Raw genomic sequence first — 12,284 nt, forward strand, 5'->3', positions numbered from 1 at the left:
TGCATTGAATTGCCTAATTTGTATACATTTGCATGTGTTCATGTGGGCACTTCTGTGAATAGAATGAAAGTGAATAAAAACGATGCAAGTCATCAGAGGGTTCCAGCTTTCCTGTGTAACTTTTTTTTTGTGGCAGTATTTATGGAGAAAGAAAAATATGGCATTCTTCCTGGAGGTTAGATAGTTGGACACCGATGACAGCCCCTACAATTGTGGCCCCTACTTGGACACAGTGCATACCTCTGCCAATCAGAGACCCAATTTCTAACATAAGTGCGTATAGGGAAGAATAGATTTATTATTCCTAACTTCACATCATCATACCTTGAAGATATATGCACCGCATAGATACATAGATGTGAAGGTGTTATAGAAAATCTAGACTTACTAACCTGTTGATATTTTATTTTTAATATTTTGTCCTCAATATTATGTCCCATTGATATTGCGGTTTCGATATTCAGAAGGCACACTCATTGAAAGCAAAGTGATTTTGGAGCATGTTGGGAGGTACTAGGCTGGGACAACATGACTAGCCTAAACAGAGCAAGGTACATTCTAAATGTTCCAACAGAATACAGAAATCATCTCAAAAACATATGTGTACTCATTTAAAATTATTTTCTGAATGTTTGTCACTCTTCGTTGAAAGGGAGGCTTATATTGTTCATAATATACAAAATGCCTGCACTAATTTTCTTTTAAAATGGCAGGAGTAAAAAAAATGGCCCCAAAGAATGCTATAACATTTCATTTCCTAAGAGGGTATGTCTACATAACATGTTATTAATAGCATGCATTTGTTCCACTTTGGTGTGCTGTCTATTTGTGACAGAGGATTCTTGCACATTCATAAGAAAGCAACTTTGTATTCTGTTTTACAGAGCAGGTCACGGTACCCAAATAACTCTTAGTTAACTTGCGGAGAATGTTCTTTAATAAAATGTCTCATTTTTCTGTGTCTATGTAATTGCATCATGAAAAGGGTGTGCAAAGCTCTCATATTTTCCTTTTGCAAAGTTACACAACATTATGTGGAATACAAAAATGGCATTTGGTTCTATATTGTAGCACAAAATGCATCCTCATGTCCAAAATAGTTGTGAGGACGCATTTCTAACTAAAAAACATTGTAAAAAAACACAAGTGCCACACACAACAGCCCCTGGTGTTCTGTTCAGTCGTTTTTCCTATGCTCCCACAATAATATTTTTACCTCAGTTTATTTGAATCTATGCAATGTGGAGTAATGCCGTAATATTGGGAATTTGCATAGCAAACATAACTCAAAATGCCAGAAAATACACAAGATTACACCAGCATAACAAAAATGTGGCCCCAGCCTAATTGTGATTTGTACAGGTGAAGCACAACATCAGTAGAATAAAATGTCATACGATCTGAAAATGTCAATTAAAACGCACTCATTCAGTCATACATTTTATTTGATTACTCAAGAATAATCATTCAAGCTTCGGGTACAGAAATATCATTATAACAGTACATCATAAAAATACATCTAAAAACAGTAAAAAGAATATTTATGCAGGGACAACTTCGGAAAGTTTCCAACATAAAAGACAGCGTTGTTTAAAAGATTAAGCATGAAATTCGCTGATAAAATCCATATACTTAAGAACTGGTTATAAAAATGTCCTAGTAAAAAATCATAGTTTTTAGAACAAAAAACAAATTGCTCTAAGGACTGATTAAAACAGGTACGTCATCATATTGGCCCTGGGGAAACCTATGGTGGAATATTATGGTCCCCAGTGGAAATTTTGTTAAAAGTACCCTTTTCCACGGGTTCTTCAAACATGTCAAATATAATTCAAGATTTGGTGAAGTTTGAATAAAATCATAGCCCGCATCAATAGCTTCACCAGTTCCTCTTTCTCCCTGGATGCCTCATAGAAACTCATAAATAAGTTCTTAGGTCTGGGATATCTGCTTTTGTTACCAGATATGAACATTTAAACAGATCTGGCTAACTTTTAGACATTGAGTCTATAGCTGGCCGAGGTATGCACCCTGTCCAAATAGGTACCACAATTCCAGTCAGGGTAAGTCAGATAGACACCCTAAATTAACTTGTGCTCACCTTCTGGTAGCTTGGCACAGAATAGTCAGGCCAAACTTAAGAGGCAACTTAAATTACAGTAACACAGTGAAAACACAACAAAAAGACTCCAAAAAAAGACTCCACACCAGTTTAGAAAAATAAAGAATATGTTTATGAGTAAAACAAGAGCAAAATGACAAAACTCCAATGAGTGGAAATTGAGGTTTGAGTTTTTAAAGAATAAACTGCAAAAGAGTGCTTAGAAATCAAGAGCGCTAAGAAGTTTACTTGAGGTCATGCTAGACTGGGGTAAATCCAAAGTTCAGGCCAACCACGATGGAGGGCAGGCCGGCTAAGGGACCCATAGATGCTGGGTTGTGTCAGCATCAAGAACATGATGCGAAGGTGACGCTTCCGTTCAGATCCACGCAGTCTGGGAAATGCATCATTGTCCAGCCGTGCAGTCGTCAAAGCGCTGTCCTTGAGGTGCGGTGTTGAACCCCTTGCGGTGAAATCGATGTGTTGTCGTCAAGCCACATGCCTAGTGATGCGAAGGCAATGCGCCGGGGCTGGTTCTGATGCGTTGATCCTGAGACACTCATTCAGCTATGCAAAGTCCTCGACCTCAGCGGCAACGGTGATGCATCAGCGTTTAAGGAGGATGCCACGGTTCTAATCGGAACAACAGCGTGGATGCATCGATTTTGCAGGGTACCAGCTGTAGAATCCCCTTTCAAGGCCCAGGACTGGATTAGCACATCTTGGCAGGACAGGACTCACAGCTGACATAGTCCAGAACCTGGGCAGGGTTGCAGGAAGTCTTTGATGGCCCTGAGACTTCAGAACAGGAAGCAAGCCAACAAGCCCTTCAAGTCACTTGAGTTCTTTAGAGGATGTAGAGAGGCATGTCCAGTGCTTCTCACTCCCAGCCAAGAAGCAGCAAGCAGCAGGCCAACACAGCAAAGCAGTTCAGAAGAGTGGCAGTCCCTCCTGGCAGCAAAGCTCTCCTTCTTCCAGCAGAATGTCCTCAGATCCAAAAGTGTACTGATTTGGTGGGGTTTGTGGTCCAGTACGTATATCCAGTTGTGACTTTGACGTGGTGGAGACTTCAAAGAGAGGCCTTTGACGTGCACAAGACCCCTGCCCTTCCTTCACTGGCTCCAAACACTCTACAGGGGGTTATACAGCTATTTGAATGAGGATAGGCTCCTGCCTCGCAGTCTAGCCTAGGAAGACCCATCAGCCTGTTGGTGGGCCATCAGGATGTAAGTAGCATACCTCAGCTTCCTTTGTGTGTGACTGTCTAGAGGGAATGCACAAAGCCCAACTGTCACCCCACCCCAGAAGTGTATTCAGAGACAGGCAGAGGCAAAGAATGGTTAAAGTAAGAAAATTACAACTGTTAGACCTGACAGCCTTAGGGTGGTCACCCCTAACTTTTTGCCTGCCTCCCTCCACTTGTTGGACACTGTTTTTGCTGGTTTTTAGACTCTGCGCACTCTACCACTGCTAACCAGTGCTAAAGTGCATATGCTTTCTCCCTTTAAACATGGTAACCTTGGATCACACCAAATTGGACTATTTGATTTACTTATAAGCCCCTAGTAGAGTGCACTATGTGTGCCCTGGGCCTGTAGATTAAATGCTACTAGTGGGCCTGCAGCACTGGTTATGCCACCCACTTTAGTAGCCCCTTTACCTTGTCTCAGGCCTGCCATTGCAAGGCCTGTGTGTGCAGTTTCACTGTCACTTCGATGTGGCATTTAAAAGTACTTGCCAAGCCTAAAACTCCCCTTTTTCTACATATAAGTCACCCCTAATGTGTGCCCTAGGTAACCACTAGAGCAGGGTGCTGTGTGGGTAAAAGGCAGGACATGTAACTGTGTAGTTTAGATGTCCTGGTAGTGTAAAACTCCTAAATTCGTTTTTACACTACTGTAAGGCCTGCTCCCTTCATAGGCTAGAATTGGGGCTGTTCTCATACATTGTTGAAGTGGTAGCTGCTGATCTGAAAGGAGTAGGACGGTCATATTTAGTATGGCCAGAATGGTAACACAAAATCCTGCTGACTGGTGAAGTTGGATTAAATATTACTATTTTAGAAATGCCACTTTAGAAAGTGAGCATTTCTCTGCACTTAAATCTTTCTGTGCCTTACAATCCACTTCTGGCTGGGTTTAGTTGACAGCTCCTTGTGCATTCACTCAGACACACCCCAAACACAGGGTACTCAGCCTCACTTGCATACATTTGCATTTTGAGTGGGTCTTCCTGGGCTGGGAAGGTGGAGGGCCTGCTCTCACACAAAGGACTGCCACACCCCCTACTGGGACCGTGGCAGACAGGATTTAACTGAAAGAGGACCTGGTCAACTTCTAAGCCACTCTTTGAAGTCCCCCCCAATTCAAAGGCACATTTGGGTATAAAACAGGGCCTCTGCCCTACCACCTCAGACACTTCCTGGAGAAGAAACCTGAACCAGAACCTGCACCCTGCCAAGAAGAACTGCCTGGCTGCCTAAATGACTCACCTGACTGCTTTCTACAGAGGACTGCTGCCTTGCTGTAGCCCTGCTGTCTTGCTGCTCTCTTGCTTTTCTGCAGAAGTGCTCTCCAAGGGCTTGGATAGAACGTGCCTCCTGTTCCCTGAAGTCTCAGGACCAAAAAGGCTTCTCTCTTGCAACTGAACTCCATGTGCGGCAAAAAAATTGACGCACAGCTTGTTCTGCGGTGAAAAATTCACTGCACGCCGAACCGGGATGACGCCGTTTGACTTCGCAAGGAAAAGATCAACGCAGCGCCTGCGGTGCGATCAGAACTTCGACGCACGGCCCACCTGGGACAACGGCGCCCTACTTCCAGAGGGGAAATTGACGCAGCGCCTGCCGTGAGGGAGATATTTCCCCGCATCGCCCATTGAAACGACGCAGAGCTGGTCAACAAACCCAGGATTCCACGCACAGACCCCGGGGCGTCTGAAAACCCGCAACCCAAAGAGGAGACCCGTCCACCGGAAATCGACGCGACGTCTTCCCTGCGTGGAAAATAACAACGCAAGTCCGTGTGTGAAGGGGCGAAACCGACGCACACACCATTTTCCACGTATCTCCTCCTCTGTGGCCCTTTGCGGAGATTTTTCACTCCAACCAGGTACTTTGGGCTTGAAAGAGACTCTGTTTGCTTTTTAAAGACTTAAGACACTTTATATCACTTTTTAGTGATATCTTTACATTTTCTTATTGCATCTTTTATCATTTTGACCTGCAAATATCCAGATAAATATTATATATTTTTCTAAACACTGTGTGGTGTATTGTTGTGGTGCTATACTATGTTATTGTATGATTTATTGCACAAATACTTTACACATTGCCTTCTAAGTTAAGCCTTACTGCTCAGTGCCAAGCTACCAGAGGGTGGGCACAGGATAATTTGGATTGTGTGTGATTTACCCTGACTAGAGTGAGGGTCCTTGCTTGGACAGGGGTTAACCTGACTGCCAACCAAAGACCCCATTTCTAACAACAGCTTTCTAAAAGTGGCATTTTCAGACTTACAATTTAAAATCTGACTTCACCATAAGTTGTGGTTTTAAATTGTGAGTCCACAGACACCAAACTCTAAATTTCTATATTTTCCCAATTGGAAATTACGCTTAAAGGCTGTATCAAGGTAATCCCAATGTTAACCTATGGGAGAGATCGACATTGCAGTAGTGAAAAAGAAATGTAGCAGTTTTTCACTACCAGGACAAGTGAAACTTAAAAGTACATATCCAACTTTTTAAATATACTGCACCCTGTCCTTGAGGCTAGCTAGAGCCTACCATAGGGGTGACTTACATGTACTAAAAATTAGGATTTGGGCCTAGCAAGTCGGTTGAAAACTTCACACACAGGCTCTGCATTGGCAGGCCTGAGACATGTTTAAGGGACTACTATAGTGGGTGGCACAATCAGTTCTGAGGGCCCACTAGTGGAATTTATTTTACAGGCACTGTACACATATAGTGCACTTTACTAAGGACTTCCACGTAAATTAAATATGCCAATTGTGGATAAGCCAATATCACCAAGCTTAGAGTACAGAGCACCTACACTTTAGCACTGGTTAGCAGTGATAAAGTGCTCTGAATACTAAAGCCAGCAAAAACGAATTCAGAAAAAAGTGAAGGGAAAAGACAAAAAGGTTGGGGATGACCCTGCAGAGGTCCAACACTGGCCTATCACTTTATCCTCAAGGCACCTGAGCCAATGAATCTTATTACCCTTTTCACAACTGAAACAGTCTAGGTTAATCTCCTGATTAAGGATTCTATGCTTATTTGCCCAGATCGAGACCCAAATCAACAAAGGGTTAACCTTAATCTGATCACCCACATAAAAAACACCTAATTCATCATGCAGAAAGAAATAAGTGGTCGATGGAGGAAGACCGAACAATAACTTGCAAAATCGATTCTCGTCAGCCTGTAAATTGGAACCCTTACTGTAGCCCCAGACACCAGCACCGTAGGTCAGGACTGAAAAACATTTATGCTCACAAACTTCCAGGAGGGGCTGAATTGGTTTATTACCTACTCTTCTTTCAAAATCAAATAGAGCCCCAACAGCATGTTTAAAACATACACTCCTGTTCGATATACGAGGCAACCAAGAGAATTGTGCATCAAAAATTAGCTCTAAATATGGGAAGTTGCCAACATGCTCCATATGACTTCCCTTAATGCAGATAGGACCCGTTTTGCTTCCTCTAAGACCACACACCAAGTATTTGGTTTTGGATATATTAGTGTCAAGGTATAGGTGATCGATGAAGTGCACAAATTATCACTTAAGATCCTTAAATCATTGGGGGGGTGAAACGAAAACAGCATTGTCTGCATAAAGCAGAGCCAGGACAGTGGTGGATTTGATCTTGGTCATGTTCTTCCCAGAAAGTTGCCGACAAATGTTCCATCCATTAACATATAAAAGAAGCAAGATGAGTGCCAGACACTCAAATTTTTCGATGTCCCCAGCAACAAGGTAGAGCAGGTCGAAGGTTGCAACAACATACTGAGGCAGGGTCTAACAGCAAAGAGATGTACTATTTTTATTCATAATTTATCAAATTCAAGGTATTAAAGAATGCAAACACAATGCCTCAATGTGTTAACTACACCAGGCTTCTTCAATGAGTAGCTTGTGAGCTACTGGTAGCTCTACAGCTATATAAGTAGCTCTCCTGTGTGCAGCACAGCCTACATAATTAGAATTGATATATGTATTACAAAGATTAAAAGTTTGTGTATTTGAGATGAAAATGTGTGTCTTTTCAGAACTCATAAACTGTTGCTTGGAAAAAAATGGTACGTCTATTTATATTTAAAGCTGATATTTGACTGATAAACCATGCAGCGTTGGGGAAAATTGCACCCAATAATATTACCTTGGTGCCAAGGGCATTGCAGCTATTGCTGCTTTGCATTACCCATGTAGAGGAATTCCACAATGGAAAGCCTTTTTACATTAACTGTTGACAACTTTGCCTTATAAACTGGCATGATCACTGCTGGCAATAATCCATGTTGCCAGGAACTAATTGTGTCTGATGTGGTCACTAGTACAACACTAATAATATTAGGAGCTCAGGGTGAATTTCATTGAACATGAGTAGTTTATCTTACAGAAAAAGTTAGAGACCCCTGGTCCACTTTACAAATTTATCAAAAAGCAATGGACATGTTACCATCCACTATTTAAGAACATTTCCCACATATTACAAGCTACATTTCATTTAGCCATCATATACATTGCTCTTCAAAATTAACAACAATAATCTGATTTTGTTTCACACTCTGAGGTAGACTTGGGGGAGAAACAATCAAGACTTAGAAATACAAACCACCTGATAGCACCAATTAAACAATACAGCAATACACCAAGTACTAAACATCATTACAGGATAAGAAAGGGAATGATCAGTCAGGTAGTGCACCATTGTTAATCATGAGCTTCTAGCAAGTTGATCCCTTACCATACTTTTTAAAACACAATCGTACTGCTCATTTCCATGTTCAAGTCCATAATGGCAAGCAATATATTTTTGTAAGATTAGTACGTAGTCCCTCCTACTTTACCAATTATGTCCTCATTTCTCTGTACAGGTTTTTAGTTCAAAACTTCTAAATAAAAAAGTAACTTAAAAAACAATTCAGCACATAGGCTTCTATTTCTCGCGACACAGGGCAGCAAGCGAAGTTGCTGCCCTATGTTGAATGAGGGAGACAGCAGAAATATGCCATATCAGCTAAGCAATGCCACATTTCTGCTGTCTCCTAGCAGTGGGGCACTGTGTGCTGCCTAAAACTAACGCACGCACCCTTGCATCATGGTGCAAGGGCGCCTGCTTTATAGGCACGATTGGTTTCAGGCAGGAAGGGATACTGTTAGAAATGGGTTTTTTGGTTGGCAGTCAGGTTACCCCCTGTCCAAGCAAAAGCCCTCACTCTAGTCAGGGTAAGTCACACACAATCCAAGATTATCCTGTGCCCACCCTCTGGTAGCTTGGCACGAGCAGCCAGGCTTAACTTAGAAGGCACTGTGTAAAGTATTTGTGCAATAAATCATACAATACCACCATATAGCACCACAAAAATACACCACACAGTGTTTAGAAAAATATATAATATTTATCAGGATAATTGTAGGTCAAAAAGAATAAAGTTGCAATGGGAAATTGTAGAGATATCACTGAAAAGTGATATAAAGTGTCTTAAGTCTTTAGAATATAAACAAAGTCTCTTTCAAGCACAAGTACCTGGTTTAGAGTGGAAAAATCTCCTCAGAGGGCCACAAAAGAAGAGGTGCGTGGAAAAAGGGTGGGTGCGTCGATTTCTCCTCAGCACACACGGACTTGCGTCGTTATTTTCCACGCGGGGAAGTCGGGCGTCGTTTTCCGGCGTGCGGACAGTCTCTTTTCGTGGATCGCGGGGATTACCAGATGTCCCGGGTCTGTGCGTGGATTTTCCTGCTTGTTTTCCGGCTGCGCGTCGTTCTGCGGGGCTGCGCGTCGAAATTACGATCTCACGGCAGGCGTCGCGTCGATTTCTCCTCTAGAGGTCGGGCTGCGTTGTCCTTGCGAAGCCGTGCGTTGGATTTTCGGTCGTCCCAAGAGCGTCGCTTCGATCAGCGTCGGTGTGCGGCGTTTTTCTCGCCGCGGCACAAGCTGTGCGTCAAAATTTTCAGCGCACGGAGCGTCCAAGCGAAAGAGGGAAGTCTTTTTGGTCCTGAGACTTCAGGGAACAGGAGACAAGCTCTATCCAAGCCCTTGGAGAGCACTTTCACAGCCAGACAAGAGTTCAGCAAGGCAGCAGGCCAACAGCAAGGCAGCAGTCCTTTGTAGAACGCAGACAGGTGAGTCCTTTGAGCAGCCAGGCAGTTCTTCTTGGCAGGATGTCGTTTCTGGTTCAGGTTTCTACTCCAGCAAGTGTCTGCTGAGGTAGGGCAGAGGCCCTGTTTTATACCCAAATGTGCCTTTGAAGTGGGGGAGACTTCAAAGAGTGGCTAAGAAGTGCACCAGGTCCCCTTTCAGTTCAATCCTGTCTGCCAGGGTCCCAGTAGGGGGTGTGGCAGTCCTTTGTGTGAGAGCAGGCCCTCCACCCTCCCAGCCCAGGAAGACCCATTCAAAATGCAGATGTATGCAAGTGAGGCTGAGTACCCTGTGTTTGGGGTGTGTCTGAGTGAATGCACAAGGAGCTGTCAACCAAGCCCAGCCAGACGTGGATTGTAAGGCACAGAAGGATTTAAGTGCAAAGAAATGCTCACTTTCTAAAAGTGGCATTTCTAGAATAGTAATATTAAATCTGACTTCACCAGTCAGCAGGATTTTGTATTACCATTCTGGCCATACTAAATATGACTTTCCTGCTCCTTTCAGATCAGCAGCTGCCACTTCAACAGTGTATGAGGGCAGCCCCAATGTTAGCCTATGAAGGGAGCAGGCCTCACAGTAGTGTAAAAACGAATTTAGGAGTTTTACACTACCAGGACATATAACTACACAGGTACATGTCCTGCCTTTTACCCACACAGCACCCTGCTCTAGGGGTTACCTAGGGCACTCATTAAGGGTGACTTATATGTAGAAAAAGGGGAGTTCTAGGCTTGGCAAGTACTTTTAAATGCCAAGTCGAGGTGGCAGTGAAACTGCACACACAGGCCTTGCAATGGCAGGCCGGAGACAAGGAAAAGGGGCTACTTAAGTGGGTGGCACAACCAGTGCTGCTGGCCCACTAGTAGCATTTAATCTACCAGCCCTATGCACATAAAGTGCACCTTACTAGGGACTTATAAGTAAATTAATAGTCCAATCAGGTATGATTCAAGGTTACCATGTTTTAAGGGAGGGACCATATGCACTTTAGCACTGGTTAGCAGTGGTAAAGTGCGCAGAGTCTAAAAACCAGCAAAAACAGTGTCCACAAAGTGGAGGGAGGCAGGCAAAAAGTTAGGGGTGACTACCCTAAGGCTGTCAGGTCTAACATGTGTCCCCCCCAGCTGAAAGTGGGGAGAGCTACCCGACCTCCTGGGAGCTCTCATCGCTAAGGCGGAAGTACCTGGAGAGACCATCAGCATTGGCGTGGGCAACCCCTGGGCGATGTTCCACCGTAAAGTCCATCCCCTGTAGGGAAATGGACCACCTCAAGAGTTTTGGATTCTCACCCCTCATCTGCATGAGCCATCTGAGGGGCCTGTGGTCCGTCTGGACCCGGAAGTGAGTCCCAAACAGGTAGGGTCTTAGCTTCTTTAGTGCCCAGACCACAGCAAAAGCTTCTCTCTCAATAGCACTCCACCTCTGTTCCCGTGGTAATAGCCTTCTGCTAATAAAGACTACTGGTTGATCTCGGCCCTCCTCATTTAGCTGTGCTAGGACTGCCCCTATGCCATGCTCTGAAGCGTCTGTCTGCACAATAAATTCCTGGGAGTAGTCAGGGGCCTTGAGCACGGGGGCTTCCTTCAGGGCGTCAAAGGCTTTCTGACAAGCCTTGGTCCAATTCACCAACCTAGGTTGTTTCTTGGAAGTGAGCTCTGTCAAGGGTGATACAATGGTACCATAGCCCTTGACAAATCTGCGGTAGTATCCTGTGAGGCCTAAAAAGGCTCTCACCTCAGTCTGCATTCGCGGTGGTTGCCAGGCCTTGATAGTGTCAATCTTGGCCTGGAGTGGCTGCACCTTGCCACCACCCACTAGGTGTCCTAAGTACACCACGGAACCCTGCCCAATCTGGCACTTACTAGCCTTGATGGTCAGGCCTGCCTGTTGCAGGGCCTGAAGCACCTCCTTGAGGTGAAGCAGGTGTTCCTCCCAGCTGGAACTGTAGACAGCTATGTCATCCAGGTAGGCTGCACAGAAGGCATCCTTGCCAGCTAGGACCCTGTTAACCAACCGTTGGAAGGTAGCGGGGGCATTTTTCAATCCAAACGGCATCACCCGGAACTGGTAATGGCCATCAGGGGTTCCTTAGCCCCCTCAGTCAGGGCGATCTGCCAGTACCCCGAAGTAAGATCAAACGTACTCAGGAACTTGGCAGCGCCCAGCCTGTCAACGAGCTCATCAGCTCGGGGGATGGGGTGAGCATCAGTCCGTGTGACTGAGTTGAGACCCCGGTAGTCCACACAGAACCGGAGTTCTGGCTTCGCACCTGGGGCAGTAGCCTTAGGGACCAACACCACTGGGCTGGCCCAGGGACTACTGGATTTCTCGATAACCCCTAGAGTCAACATCTTGGAGACCTCCTCCTTGATGCTGGCCTTCACCTTATCCGACAACCTGTCAATTTTGTTCTTCACAGGGAGACTGTCACTGGTGTCAATATCATGAACACAGAGGTGGGTCAGTCCAGGAGTAAGGGAGAACAGTGGGGAGAACTGCTCCAACAGCTCATAGCAGTCTCCTTTCTGGTTTAGAGTCAGGGAGTCAGAAAGAATGACCCCGCTTACTGACCCATCACCTTCTTGGGCAGAGAGGAGGTCGGGGAGAGGTTCACTCTCCTCTTCCATTCCTTCATCTGTGACCAGAAGCATGTTGATCTCCGACCTCTCACAGTGAGCCTTTAGTCGGTTCACATGGAGCACCCTTAGGGGATTCCTAGGGGTTTGGAGGTCCACTAGGTAAGTGGCCTCCCCTTTCCGCTCCTTGATTTCAAATGGGCCAGACCAGCGGTCCTGGAGAGCTCTAGG

At 44.8% G+C, this 12,284-nt stretch overlaps 1 protein-coding gene across 1 annotated transcript in view; it reads left to right on the forward strand.

The window, feature by feature from the left end:
* Positions 1-12,284, forward strand: part of ITGA1 (integrin subunit alpha 1) — a 795,992-nt gene that overhangs the window by 717,522 nt on the left and 66,186 nt on the right. The gene's annotated exons all lie outside the window — the stretch shown is intronic.

This window comes from Pleurodeles waltl, chromosome 1_1 (assembly GCF_031143425.1).
Source record: "Pleurodeles waltl isolate 20211129_DDA chromosome 1_1, aPleWal1.hap1.20221129, whole genome shotgun sequence".
Taxonomy (NCBI): Eukaryota; Metazoa; Chordata; class Amphibia; order Caudata; family Salamandridae; genus Pleurodeles; species Pleurodeles waltl.